Below are 16,153 nucleotides of genomic sequence, written 5' to 3'. Positions count from 1 at the left end.
ATTAACTAGAAAGTTAATCATTAGCAGTCTATAGTAAAAATCATTGCTATTCTATTATACCTTAAAAAAATAAAACATGTTGAAGGTAGAATCAAACTAGGAACATCTTAAAAAAAAAAAAAAAAATCCTGTTCCTTGAAAAACATAAAGCTTTTCTATCATTTACTCACCCACAGTCAAATCCAATAAGACTTACTTTCATCTGTGGAGAAGAGAATAGAATTATGTTCATTATCCCACAAAAGAAAGTAAGTCACACGGGAAGCCACTCTGTCTCTCTGTTATTTTTATTTTTGTTTCATTTTTGGGTTAAACTATCCCTTTAAGTGATTTTTTTGGCCCTCAACTTTAATTAACAGAGTTAATTTAGGACACTTGCATTCAACTGGCGCATACAGGTACCAACCTCACAAATTAACCACAATGAACAAACATCTCATGCAAGTAGAGCATGATCCACAAAGGATATGTCCGATCTGCAGCTCAGACTGATGGCTGTATTTTAACACACTGCCTTAAAGGTAGTCCCGAGAGGCCAGGCAACACACACACACACAGCCCAGATGCCATGCTGCTGGATGAGGAGCAACTGGAACAAGTCAAGCAGGAATGCAGTGCACTGCACCTCATAACTAGCTCCTATGCTTCATTTTCTATTCAACAAAACATTTGACGAGTAAAAGGACAAGATATAAGACGAATCTGAGCTACAGACAGAAAGTGGGTGATATGAATACAACATCCTCCTCTCATCGCATCATCAGATAGACGATTCAGCTGCCAAGTCAAACCATCACTCAACCGAGTTCATTTAACTCACGCAGCGAATTAACTCTACAAAAACAAACTTTATAAAGCAATAAATGAAGATATACAGAAATGACTGCGACATGGCAACGGTCCACACTGCAGGATACTTACTTGCTGAAAGTGGAACACTCGGCCACGGACAGAGCTTGACTTCCTCATCTGCTGTCAGAATGAAAACTGGAGCTCCGTTTGAGCTTAGAAAACATTTGACAAGCGCTTTCTCTTTCGTGCTCGATGATACGGAATCTGCACACAGATGACTGCCTCCTACAGGACCGGCGAAACAACGCACTCCTTTAGTATCCAACCATGCAATGCCTGGCATTAGATTTTCTTTTTTTTTTAACAGTTTATTGTACATTTAGATAAATCTAAAAGAAAATCTAAATCATGTGATTTATGTTTTGCATTATATTTAATACATCAGACTTTTAAGGCCTATATAGTGAGATTATGGAGCCACGCATGATGTAAAAAACAAACATATAAAAATATGCAGTTTGCTTTAGTTGTTATTTATATTGCCAAAATTAAATTCTGAACATTCCTCAAAAGCCTGATGCATCATATTTGATACAAACGTCTTAGCATGATGTTTGTAGAAAAAAGGATACTCAAGTACAATAAACAAGTTGTTTCAGTAAATGTTTCTCTTGAAATATTAACATAAAGTTCATTCTTATGTTTATTTTATAAAAATCAGTAAAGATTTCACAGCAAAAAGACATGTGAACCAACCTGAAGGAGGACACTTTTAAATTTATATCTTTACTTATTAAAAAAATAACCAATGACATAAGGCATGAAAAGGATTCATGTATTAAATATGATACACTACTTCCATGCTCATATACCATGTTATCATATACAAAAACTTGCTAGAGCAAATATACAGTTGTTTAATTGTTTCTCAAGGGAACCCATGGTGAACACATGGTCTTATACAAAAAGTATTAGGTTTCATTCTATGCCCATTTTGTGTAAACCAATTTTTATCTAACATGAATCTGTTATAAATAAACACAATCCAAAGCAGTAGTTTTGAGTTCAGTTCAAAGACAGCAATGAGTTAATTCAATTTAATTTACATTTAAGGTGAACATGTTCAGATACTGCATATGCTGGGACATGTGAGTTTGTTCTATAATGGAATATAACATTACAGTGTTCCAGATTAATAGAGAAAACCTCTACAGACCTGCTTGTGATTATTCAATGATGCCCAGACTGAGAGCCTGAAGTCTACCCAGAGTCCAGAGATGGTATGGTCTCTGATGTAAAAATATGGAATGAAATTTGTCATTGAAATGTGGACTCGTGTGATAGAAACAAGTCTTTTCACAATATATATATATATATTTAAACTTGTATTGTTTAAAATTTAAATGTACTGTAACACTATATGAATTTATACATCAATAATGATTATTTTAATAGTAATATAAAGTGCAGTATGCAAATTACTTTGGTGTGCTACTGTAAGTATAAATGTCCATCAGCCAAATACTATCTACATATTATTTATAATAATACTTTAAAATAAATAATTAAATAATGAATAAAACAACAAAAACAATAAATCAATTAATTAAAATTGTGTAAATCCTAAGCAATTGGCTTTGGAAATAATTTTATTAAATAAGAAAAAAAAATGTCTAGTCTTCATGGAACTTTTGCTGCATAAATGTCACCGCATTAATTTATATTAATACATAAGTTTAAAAAATAACCTCTCTGTAACCTGTCAGTTGGTCACTGGATGCTTATATACAGCAGTAAGGGTCTGTGGCTGTGACATCTCCATAATGCCTCCATTCATTTAAATGAAGCATAGTAAAAAAAAGCCCTCAACAGACACCTAAAAGCTATGTCAATACCCTATTGAGCAGGCCAAATGGGAAGTGAGTCAAAGCAAGCTTGTTCCAATCCAGGCCCTCCATCATATTGGGCCAAGTGATGAGAATTTGGGTTTGAGACCTGCGTGGCCACAATTGATCGCATGTCACTCGGGTTCACCACAAAATATAGAGAGAATAAAAACAGTGTTGGAACACGTATGATTGTTTCCAATCAAAAACACACATAATAATGAATCATTTTAAATATAATCATTTTTCTAGCTTGAGATCTCAAGAGATGTCAGAACACTATGACTATGAACCAACCATTACATGGTCTCTAAACATTTCACAGGCAGAAAGGCCTAATTAAGAAATGAAGCAGATTTCTGTTGAATGAGTAATTTTAAACAGTTAAATCAAAGGAAGGCTATGGACCAGATAACCACAGTGCATTTATTTTGAAAACAGCTGCAACCGAGCTTGCGCCCCTGTGGCAAACTATCTTTCAGTGTTCTATAGGCACGCATATTGCAGTTATATTGCCCCCCCCCCCCCCCCCCCCACACACACACATGCACGCTGCAAAGTTTCGGGAATGACATCCGCATGTTTAGTGATTCATTCTCGAAATAGCAGTGATTGACACAGTGATAACCATAGCAATGGACGGGATTTAATTGTGTTTTTATTGTCAGTGATTTAATTCTGGAAAACAAATCAGCAGCAAGAGTCAATGCTATAGTCCACAGTTTAGTAAATGTTGGTAACCTCTTTAAGTTATTCTTGACTGTGCTGTATGACTGCTTTGATGTGTTGCAATACGGAAGGGCATTGTTTTAATGCCTACATCAGAAAATTTATTTCTTTTGCCTTTTTGTAACAGTGTGGTTGTTAGAGTGTGCTGAATGTGAAATGATGTATGCGATGCAAGACAATTTTTGGATGAAATTCCAACAATAAAAGTGAAACTGAAGTGATATCAACTATATTTTGTGCACTATGTATCATGCTTCCATTCATTGTTTGTCAGAAGCTAAATGTGAAGACAGACCGGATCAAAACACTTGCACTGGTTGTCCAAAGAGGAAGAATTAATCATAAAGAAATCTGACAATTTTTAGGTTTGGCGTTTGGTCGAGGTCTAATATTATCATTTGTGACATGATTCAAGTGTATCCTTTCATTTTATGACCAATTTGGGGGCTATTAGTGCACTTAATCTCTTACACTGTGTCCTTCATGTCAGCTTTTTTCAACCTTTTATTGAGAGCTGGACTTCCATCATATGTCAAGCAATAATCATGAAACATCTTGATCATCATAAAAAAAGTATGATTCACAAATTGACACGAATCTTTAGCCATGTCATAAATTCTCTGGCAATTTCTCTTTTGTGACATATTTATGTGACATACGGACCTCGATTTTATGCATTTAATAAAATACATTACTATATGTAAATGAACTATATGTATTGTTACAAAATCAGAGCAATGTATAGAGGTTTTGAGCCATATTTCAGTAATTTGTGAACATTAGCCACTAAAAATGTTCCTATCATGATGACCCTCGTCCCAGGCAGAAAAATGAAGCATCAGCAGTCCTTGATTGGCATGAAATTTGCCACCTCAAAGAAAATGCGACTTTTTTCCATGTCTTCCGCATGTTGCTCTGAAAAATAAGCAATCAGCATGTTCACTCTGATGAATGTGTTTCTCGGTTTCATTTTAGAGAGGAACTTGAGCAAACATTGTGATTTGCAGGGGTCCTGCTATGAACAAGGACATACTGTGTCATGACGGTCTGAGTGAAATCTCTTTTAGCTTTAAAGGTCAGTTTATCTTCAAGTTATGTTCTTAGACAAGCTTTATCACAGTCATAATCAATTCCTGGATCACATTTACATTATATAATTTATAATTGTATATTACAATTTTTATTAACATTATTATTTATTTTACATGATAATACCTTACACATATCTTAATGTTATCTATGTTAAAAATGGTTTTTGCTGCTCAATATTTTTGTTGAAATCAGGATACATTTTTTCAATATTTTCTGAAGAATAGAAAATTTGCATTTATTTGAAATAGAAATCTTTCATAACATTACTGATGTATTTACTGTCAATTCTGAGCAATTTAATGTGCCCTTGCTGAATAAAATTATTTGTTAAACTTTTGAATGGGAGTGTATCACAGTTTAAACTACAATATTACAGTTTTTACTGTGTTTTTGATCAAATAAGGCTTGGTCAGTAAAGACTGCTTTATATTAAAAATCTTAATTATTTTAAACTTTTGACTGGTATAGTGCACTCAAGTTATTTTTCTTTTACATAGAAGTATTAAAGAATAATTACATTTAAACCTGCAGTACAACACATATACTATTGATATTGCCATTAAGATGATGTCATCACTTTTCCGGTTCATGAATGTTAACTAGTATCCAGGGATGTGTAAAATCCTGGCCCTAATGAAATCACCCCCATCCTCCACCTCATTCAAAGTCATCACTGAACTACAGCTGTTATAAACTAAGCATGTTATAAGGGTCAGCTTTTTTCACCGTTAAGTGCAGACAATACCTGCAATTCACTGACTTCCCAGTATATTTGAAATAAACCCTGAATGGTCACTCATGAGACCTCAAAGGTTATTAGTTTGATTCATAATGTACGCAGAGCAACAATGTGCTAGTATGAGAATCAACAAGGACAGCTTGTGAGACTAGACACAATGTTTTGGTTTTCCTGGTAATTGAATTTCTGTTTTACACACATGGTTTATAGTTCACATATGTGAATATATTGCAGGTTTTGTTTCTGTTGCATGTGTAATGAGGTGTACCATCTATTTGGAAGTCCCTACTCAAGACATTTTAGATATCGATGTAGAAATAACCTGTGGGAAATGTTTACTAGAACAATCTAGAGAAAAGAAATGGATAAGTCTGCAGAAAAGGAGGGGAAAAACATTCAAAGTGTAACCAAGCAATTTTATGTAACTTCTAATGAATCTCTGCTCGGTTAAATGTCTGAAATGCTGGCCGTTGCAGAATTTTCTCTTACCTAATAAGCCAGTCTTGTCACACTTCCTCCCAAACTGACAAATTCCTTGGACAGAAGGGACTGGGCACTCATGGGTTTTAAAACAATAAATTTCACATTTCTTGACCATATATAACCTAAGTAACCATAGCAAGCAAGTTCAATTGCGTAGCCAATTGAAAGAAAAATGAACTGCCTATTGTGCAAAGCAAGTTTCTTCACATACTGTATAAGGATAGAAAGTCTTAAAGGTATATCTCACACTTAAAAAAATGTGTAGAAAGCAGGTTCTGTTGGAGAGTCATCACTTTAACACTTGAACTGTGAAATTCCAGCACCATCAGACGTAGACTGATATTTGGTTGAGAGATTCTTGCAAGATCCACCAGTGTCTCTAAATATACCACACAAAAGGGCCACAATAGAGCTATAAAACCTGTACTAAACAGGAAACTGAAGCACAGACCGATGTTTCCACACAACTGATGAAGACTAATAAACAATGCACATTTTATGATATTCACTACTTTAACTGTAAACAAACATGAAGCAAGACAGCAATGACCCCTATGACCTCTTCTGGTTTCTTGTGGAGTTAAATTAAAAACCTAATTAACAAGACCTAGGTAGGAAATATTAGGAATCTAAAATACTGGAATGAAAAATGAATTATGGGTAAGGGAAAACTGGGGTTGGTTGGTACAATTAAAATTTTTTGTTGATTATCTCAGATAAACCAACTAGCTGGAAATAAAAAATGAAATTAAATGAAAAAATTAATAACCAAGACAGATTCAATGCCAATACATTTTTCCTATTTTTTTTTTAATATACATATATTATATGCAAATATATATCAAAATATAACAGACTCCCATATCTATTAACTATAATTGATATAATCTCTGTAAATTCTTTTTAATAATATTTTTAGCTGAGAAGTTGTTTATACTCACTTTTTGAGCTTTTAAATGTATTTATAGAATCAATGATTGCGGGTAAAGAGGAATTTTTTTTTAAACTTTTTTGTGACAGCACCTTATTATAGCCCAGAACCGAATCATGTGTCAATCAGCCCCTACAACTTATCAAGCCCAGTCTAACGTTGTGATTTGAACATTCAAAATGCCACTCAGTGGCACTCAATAGCTCTCTGCCTCCCCTTTTCTGTTTCTCTCTCTCTCCTGCTCACTTTGCTAAACTGTGCCCAATTTGAATTAGATCCCTTTCTGCTCCTGACTCAAACAGGGAAGGCAAGCAGTCTAAAAACACCGGATTTTAGACATTTCCCAACCGACAGATTAATGCAAGACACAAGGACATTGCAAAAAACACAACTAAAACAAGCAAGCATTACTAGTTTTGGTAAGTTTTTTTTTTTTTTTTTAATAATAAAAATCATTTATTTATTGTTGTTATAATATAGCTTGAACGCTATTAAATGCATTATTAACTGTATCTATGCACATCATATTTTTTATTTATTTGTCTGTTAAGTTTAGAAATATGTTATTCAATGTTATTGGTTACATGACTATAATCTATAAGACTATAATAAAATCTATTATTTTTTTTTATATTAATATCAAGTATTTATAAAGCATGTTAATTAGAATCATGAAATAATTCAACAATCAAATTAAACTGGATGCACGGATGGAATGGATATGTTTTATTAATATATTATTATTTAACCAGTATTATACTGGCATGCTTGCCTTTTAATTTGAGTTGGCATCTACTCTTTTCCTTCATTTTTGGGGAAAGTAATTACATTGAAGTTTGGGTAATTTTGGGTGTATAAATAAGTGAATGGAAAGGGCCTTTGCTTCTTTTTTGTATACAATTTCAATGCAATATGAATGTTGCAGTTTATTAATTTGCATTTTAAATATCAGGTTATTTTCAAACATTTCATCTTGGGTGTAAAATTCTCCTGATATGGCTGGGGGAAGTTGTATCATAGGTACTTACTAAAAAATGATTGCAAGTGTGCAGCTATGGTCGTGAACTATGACCAAATGCATGCCTCCAGATTACATGTAGTATGTCCATGTATTAACATATATACTTTCACCGTACTGTATCACAGTACTAGACTTACTTACCTGCCACTCTGTGTTAAATGTGGACAGTGTTCTTGTCCTGTGGCTCTCTTGGGGTTTTGGTGATTTAGGGCCTCCTGTGGAATACAGCAGAGTGTTTACATTGGCTTTAACGCAGGTCTGCGTACATGAGCACAGACCACAGCAGAAACAAAGCTCTGCTTATTGGCCTGTGCCTGATGGGAAGAGAACATACCACACTGGTTGAATGGAGATACTGTGGAAGTCCTCTCTCCACCCCGGCTTGACAAGACCAGAATATAACTGTAGAACATCAAGTTGCATTTTTTTAAACAGCATTTGAAAGGCACATGTGACTGGTCATTTTAAAGAAGGCAGGACACAGTTCACTTATAAGACTAAAACTGAAGCTAGTGGCCAGATATACTTTATAAATATCGTTTATTTTGGTTGTAAAAAAATTGTCATCATTTATACACTGTCAGATATTTATTCTTCTGGACTAGAACGTAATTTTGACTAAATTTTGACCTCACACTACCTATTTTGCATGTGTTTGGTGTGTGTGATGTGAAAACATATTTTCTGCAAAGAATCTATTGAAAATAGACAGTATTACATACTAAAAAAAAAAAACTATTTTACTTTTTTTATTTATTTTAAATTTATTTTTTGCAGTGAAAGCATGTTTTAAGCTCTCATTTACTTGTATAGGAAGTGGTCTTTTTTGTTCTTACTTCTGATCCTAACTGGCATATAACAACCAGTAAAACAGAAGTAAGCAAGGCATTAGAGGTGGGAGATAAAAAGTTACTTCAGAGCCGTGCCAGGATGGAGGTCTCCTACAGTCACTCAGTGCATTTAAAACAGCTTGATTCAGAAAAACCTGAGCAATAGCCAAAAGGGAAAAATGAAGCAAAGTAGTGAATGATGCACTGTACTCATTATCAAAACTGAACTTTTAGCATTTATAAATCATAGAGGGAAATATAATTTTTTTCCCCAGCAGATTTCTCATAACCACTAATTAAAATTCAACTTACCAAGCCCAGAACATTTCCTGTGGCTCAAACTGTGAAACTATTTCTTCTTTAGAGACAGACAGAGAGAAAAAGAGTGAATTAATGACGTCATGTTTTCCAATCTATTCCAAATTTCCACCAGGAGTACAGTAGCTCAGCCAGGCTGTGTAAAGCCTTGGAAACAGGGAAGAAAATCCTCTGGAATGGCTTGAGTGACTTTGCTCACTCCAGGTGTGCCCTATATAATCTACACCTTTAGGAGTACAACAGCTTGGTACTGGAGCAGTAGTCTTAAAGGGACATCTGTGTACCTTTTTTACCCCCCACTCTAAGTTTCTAATATGCACTTTTTAGGGGTATTAGAAACAAAGTTGTGCCTTTAAAGGCAGGGTAGATGCTCTTTCATGTGTTTTGGAGGAGGTGTGGCTTTGCAGAGTGATTATGCAGGAAGTATGGGATCTTGCTTTCAAAGCTAGCTTGCTATTGCTAGCCTTTCCTAAATCGCCCACCCTACCTTGTACTATCTCAGTGACAACCCCTAAAAGTACAACTGCATATTTTTTTCTGACAGACTATATCTTGTTTAAAGCAGCTTAGGCTTTAGTTCACTGCATCGCTGTTGAATATTGGTCAAATTTGTGTGGTACTATATATATAATAATGTAAAGCATCCACTCTTATTCTATATTTCCTAAGGTGAAACATGTCTTTAATTTGGCTCCTGCTGTATGCATGCATCCTGCCATTTCTGGCATGATCTTTTTTCGGGGATATGGCTGGGTAGGTTGAACTTTTTAGATTGCCAATTTTTACTGCTTTTAAGTGAAAAAGCATTTCAAAATAACATTATGTTTTACAGATCAGGACAGCACCCTTAGTGTGAGCATCCCTGTGGAACAGCCACTGCATCCCCTATTAGGGGAAAGCATGGTCATACCTTGCTACTTTCAGGACAACACTGTCCAGGACCCTGGCGCCCAAACCACTGCCCCACTGACCCACCTTATTAAATGGAGCTACATCTACAAGGGCAGTATATCTCTTATTCTCGTTGCAAGTGGGGGCCTGGTGCAGGTTGAGACAGACTACATGGACCGGGTTCATATGATAAACTACCCCATGGTGCCAACTGACGCAAACCATTTGAGATCTCAGAACTCCACTCCCAGTGACTCTGGCAACCTACCGCTGTGAGGTCTTGCAGGGGGATTGAAGATAACTATGATTCTGTAGAAATGCAAGTTCAAGGGTAACGCACACATCTGTTCAGACAAAAAAAAATCACAATCATTAAACATATAAATAACTGAAAGGGAGAATTAAATAAATGGGTCAAATCTTTACAGGCATTGTGTTTTCACTACCGAGCAATATCTACCCGATATACTTTGACATTTGAGATGGCAAAGGCAGCCTGCATTCAGAACAGTGCTGTTATTGCAACTCCTGCACAGTTTGCAAGCTGCCTATGATGATGGATACCATCAATGTGATGCTGGGCTGGCTTTCAGACCAAACTGTGAGGTAATGTGAAAGGTCAATGTCTAATGGAAACAATATTAATATATTTATAAACATTTAGTAGAATGTTTTTTAAGTATATATATATATAATATATATATATATATCTATATATATATAATATAATATCTATATATATATATATGCAGTAATGTTGTTAATAAACATTTAGTAAATTACTAAAGGTAAATTAATAATTCTATACAATTCTCCAAAGGTATCCCATTCATGAGCCAAGGAGCCCTGCTATGGAGACAAAGAAAATTTCCCAGGGGTACGAACATATGGAGTCAGAGACATCAATGAACCTATGACGTGGTACTGTTTTGCAGAGAAAATTGTCAGGTACTTCAGGCATTGTTTTCTAAATTGTAAATGTAACCAAATGGTGGCATTTTTGCTGTGTTTTTTACTTTATGGATTCTCCTCATCACCCAGGCAGTGTGGTTCTACTCTCTGTCTGATGTGAGAAGTTTGTCACCTTTTGCAGAGGCTGAAGACCAGTGTGCAAAGTTGGGAGCCCAATTGGCCACCACAGGGCAACTCTATCTAGCATGGAAGGCTGGCATGGATGTGTGCAAATGCTGGTTGGCTAGCAGACAGGAGTGTTGCGGTCCCCCATTAACATCGCTCGACCCCAGTGTGGTGGGGGGGCTTTTGGGGAGTGCGAAACAGTTTACCTGTTTCCTAATCAGACTGGTTATCCATACCCAGATCCCACTATGATGCAATATGTTATGTAGGTAAGCACAGAGAATGTAATTCATAATTTTTGTACTTTGTTTGCTAAATCACTTCACATTTACACACCTCAGAACAAATCATATCATAATGTCACTTAAAAACAGAAACTCAAATGGAAAAACTTATTTAATCACACCTTTTTGTTGTTTCCAAACTTTGGCATTCAACAAAGTCTGTGTCCTCTTATGATTCAAAAGACTGTCATTCTCACAAGCATTTTATTAATTATTTTTTCAGAAAAAGAAGATAAGGTTTCGACAAAGACCTCACCCATTTCCTGAATAGACACGTACAACGGATTTCCATGTTCAGTGTGGCTACAGTCAACCTCAAGCCCTTCAGAACTATACTGAAGAAGATGACCACAGAAGGGGAGGTCCATGGCCGCTAGTGACAGAATGAGCCTCTTAACAACACCACAAGCATAGAAAGACCTCTACCTCCCAACATAACTGAGGTTGAGGAGGACATCATCAATGTGGCCACAGCTCTGCCTTACCTGGGATATGAGATTCCCATGGACAATGTCACTGCTGGTAAGTAAACTAAACTGGATCCAGTGTTATGACATAGCCACATGAAATTAAAAGCCCACACACCACTGAGGTAACTGAGCCAAAGTAATTGAACCAAAACAAGGATCGCAAGAGTTACAGGGGACAAAATTAAGGTGTCTCAACTGATTGTTAAAGCAGATATTAATCCCACATGCAAACAGTAGAGTTTAAATATGGCCAAATCTTTCCTCACCCTAGAAACTAAGGGAGTGGTATTCCACTATCGTGCTCACTCCAGGCGCTATGCTTACACCTTTGAGGAAACACAAGTGGCATGTCAGAAGCTGGGAGCATCATAGCCACCCCTGAGATTCTTCAGGTCTGCTTATGAAACCTGGCCTTCATCAATGCAGTGGCAGGTTGGCTACATGACCAGACTGTAAGGTAAACTTATTTTTTCTTTTTTTACAAGTTTTATGTGTTCTAACAGCATTTGTTTTTTTATGTTGAATTAAACTGGAATCCTGAATCAAATATTGTTGACACCTTATATAGCATTCAACACCATTTTCAGGTATCCAATTGTGCATCCACAAAAGAACTGCTCTGGAGATCAGAGGCCCTTTCTGGCAATCGTTCTTACAATGTTAGGCCTGCCACATGAGCGGTACGATGTGGACCTGTTACATGGACCAAGATAAAGGGTGAGTACAAAATAATTCATGACATAACGATAACACTTTTATTTAATCATCTATGAATCCCTCACTGGGGTTCTCTCTGTCCCTTAGGGGAGATCTTCCATGTGAGTTCATTAGAAGGCTTCACCTATTATGAAGCTGTTGACCATTGCAGAAAAATGGGTTCTACACTTGCCTCAACTGGAGAACTCTATGCCGCATGGAATCAGGGTTTCCACAAGTGCAGTCCCGGGCTGGCTCTCTGATCGCAGTGTCCGCTATCCCTGTCTGCATCCAGGCTTTGATTGTGGTGAAAACGAGACAGGAGTGCACACTATTTATGCACAACCAAATCAAACAGGCTTCCCGAACCCATACTCCAGATATGATGCATACTGCATCAAAGGTATAGAACCTTTTAAGAACCTTTGTATAGAACCTTTGTATTTATGAGTTTGCGATGAAAGGCAAGAATGGATGTTGATCTTATAGATGATTGTTTATTTTTTTCAGCAAATCTTTCTATGCTGCTTGATGAAGATTGTTGAATGCTACAAGGACGGGGGATGGGTCTTAACTGACAGACATAACAGAGCTGTGCTTAGACCTGGTATGAGATACGTTGGATATTGGCCACTTTGCCTACTGCTTCTAATCTTTACAGCATTACTGTCTTATTTTAAGCCAGGCCAACTTTCTGTGATGTGTGTTTACAGTTCATCCAGTTGTTCCTCCCCGTTGTTGTGGACCGATCTGGATCTGGATCTGGATCTGGATCAGGCTCATGCTCAGTATCAGGTGATCATGATTCCAGTTCCGGGTACATGGTCAGGGAGTGGCATACCCCGTGGGAGCAGATCCAGTTTGTCTGGCCAAAGTGGTGATGGATCAGGGCAGTCACCTTGTGAGGTACCAAGAAGGTGGTGCAGATACAAGTCATGTGGCAGACTTCTGCCTCAGCATTGGCTTTGGAGGTAAGAGAAGGTAGTGGCAGTGGCAGTGGTGTTATCATTACTTCAGGGAATAGAATCAGGGGACCAAGAATCTGGAGAAGAGTCCTGGACTCTTTCATGAACAAGTGGGAGCTAGTGGCCTTCCATCGGGACTTAGCAGTGGAATTAGTGGTTCAGGAACAAGTGGATTCTTCAGTGGTGTTGAATCAAGTGGATCACGCTTCTTTGGTGTGTCATTTTATAAACACAGAAATTTATTGATCTGAACTGCAAGACCTTCTGGAGAACAGGAATTGTCTGGTGTTTTCCTCCATTTGACTTTGACTGATGTTAGTGGTTTTCGGCTCTGCTCCTGGAATCTGGCTCTGCCTCTGGATTTTGGATCTGGCACCATCATGACTTTTGGATCTGGCTCTGCCATTGGCTTTGGATCTGGCTCTATCTCTGGCTTTGGATATGGGTCTGCTTCTGGAGCTTCAGTTTAATCCCAGTCATCCTTCAGGTGAGGTATCTGGCCTCATTCATAGTCAAGATGAAAAGATTATCATTCTAACGGACGATGAGGTCGCCGACTTGACATTTAGGCCCTACAATCGGAACAGAACAGGGTCGTGGAATCACTAGAGATCAGTGGAGAGGGGCAGTAGTCAACGAACATTATGCCCCCTGAGGACCTCTCCATATCTCTTTCTAATAGTAGTACTTTTATATAAAGATTATTTGGAGTGCCAATGAAACCGTGAATCTCATACCAGAAAGATATGAGCAACTTAATGTCATCACAGATGAATTTGATGTGACTGATCAGTCCCCACTGATCACAACACCACCCACAACCTCTATATTCACCAACTTCTTCAGCTTCACTACAGACACCAAAGCTATGGAACATACCCCCACTGAGCCATCTATTACTGATGGTAATAACTGAACAAAAACTTCATTTTGAATGTTTATTCAACTGGTGTACAACAACATACTTTTTTTAGATTTTTTAATTGAGATGAACATGTCTGTCTTGGGCAGCTTCTGCTACCCCCTGTGATGTCCAAACCCCTGTGGTCAGGTTTATGCTCTCTACAAGATGGCATTACAGTATGGTCAGTGTCATTCAGGATTCAGCGGGGAAAACTGCTCAACACGTAAGTGAAAAGTCATAGAACGAGCATTTTAAAAATAACTGAACACATACATACCATCTTGCTGTGTATTTATTGTGACTGAAGGACAGTTTTAACCACCATTGTCTTACTGCCTTGTTACTTCCTACCAGCAAGTAAGGGTATTATCAAACTGGATTCACAGGGTTTTTTGATTTTCTTATATGAAATTATAAAACAGTAGGGCGCACATATGAATGATGATTTATTAGGTCATTTGAAAAGTACACAGATATACCCTGCTCAGTGTGTAGGGAGCAAACTGCATAGGGACCCTGTGAATTAGAATGCAGCCTGTAGGTCTTGTTAGTCTTCTGTAACTAGCCACCCCTTAAAGAACACATAATAAAAACTAGTAAAATTCATTGTCTCTTTTGTGTTATCAGCGGTACAGGGATGTTCTGAGGGGTGGATTGGAGTTCATGGGTAGCTGTTTTATATCCATTTTGATGAGCGTGAGACCTGGACCAGTGCTGAGCCAGCACTGTCAAGAAGCTAAAACTCTCACCTGGTTAGCATATCCTCCCAAGAAGAACAAAGAATTTGTAAAAAAGTGAGTTTATATTCTGATTTCTAATAAAATACATATAGCTGCTTGTTTATCTAAATAAAAGTGCTTATACTTTTCAAAACCACCTAGCTCAAGTTCACGACTATCAGTGGATTGGACTAAATGACAAGGATGTGCAAAATCAGTTTCGTTGGACAGATGGAAGCCCTTTGGTGAGACAACCTTCCTCTGAGATTCTTTCCAAATTGAGTGATGACTTTGTTCTGAAGCATCTGCAATATGTCATTATTTAAACCAGTGCTACTTTCTCTACAGGAATATGAAAACTGGAGACACAATCAGCCAGACAATTACTTCAGCACAGGAGAAGACTGTGTTTGTTATAATGTGGCATGAGGATGGCCAGTGGAATGATGTACCCTGCAACTATCATCTTCCTTTTACTTGCAAGCGTGGACCTGGTAAGAAGAGTGACAGACATTAACTTCAAGCACCAAGTCAGTCCTACCCAAATTAGCAAAGTGAGCTATTAGCCTAACACAATAGCTATTTAATTTATTGTGTTATTTTACTGTAATTATAGCGCAGCTGCATCAAGCAACTTTGGTCTAATTACCAATGGACAATGAATATTGTAAATTTAAAGGAACTACTATTTCCTTGTTTTAATGAAGAGAAGTGTTTTTTGCTATTTTGTTTGACTCTTTTTACTGTAGTCACATGTCATCACCTCCTGAAGTGGAAGAATGCCAGGATATTAGGCAACAGCAAAGATCGCTACCCTGTTAATTCCATCATTCGATACCAGTGTGACAGTGGATTCACACAGCGCCCACCTTTCAGTGGTGCGTTGCTTACCTGACGTCAGTGGCAGGAGCCTAAAGTGGAATGTATAGGAGGTAAGCATATGCCACTCACACTAGAGGACAAAGACAAAGGACAAGTTTACTATGTGTATGCTACATAGATTAAAGTAAAGTTTCAACTTCAAAGTCAACAAAAGTTTTTGTGTCAATGTTATTACCTCCCTCAACAGGCAAAACAATCGACAGTCTAAACAAAAGATCCCTCAAGAAACATCCTAAAGCAGTCAGTAGTCGGACGTGGACAAAGGTCCTCTAAACAAGACTAAAAACACACCTAAAAACATCCAGAGGACTGTTATTAATAAAGATCATCTGTACAGAAGCTTTGTTTACCCCCCAAAAAAATTTCAAAGACAAGGAAAGAACTTATGTAATGACAAATTTTTACTTAACCATCTGGCTGATTGGTTTACGTGCTACTCAGAGC

The 16,153-nt window shown here is 37.1% G+C and overlaps 2 pseudogenes; one reads left to right on the top strand and one right to left on the bottom strand.

Moving 5' to 3' along the window:
• The window catches only part of LOC122135685, a 17,196-nt pseudogene extending 16,206 nt beyond the window's left edge, over positions 1-990 (bottom strand).
• The window catches only part of LOC122135684, a 17,500-nt pseudogene extending 1,347 nt beyond the window's left edge, over positions 1-16,153 (top strand).

This window comes from Cyprinus carpio, chromosome A25 (genome assembly GCF_018340385.1).
Source record: "Cyprinus carpio isolate SPL01 chromosome A25, ASM1834038v1, whole genome shotgun sequence".
NCBI classification, from domain to species: domain Eukaryota; kingdom Metazoa; phylum Chordata; class Actinopteri; order Cypriniformes; family Cyprinidae; genus Cyprinus; species Cyprinus carpio.
This window is presented reverse-complemented; position numbering and strand designations above follow the sequence as displayed.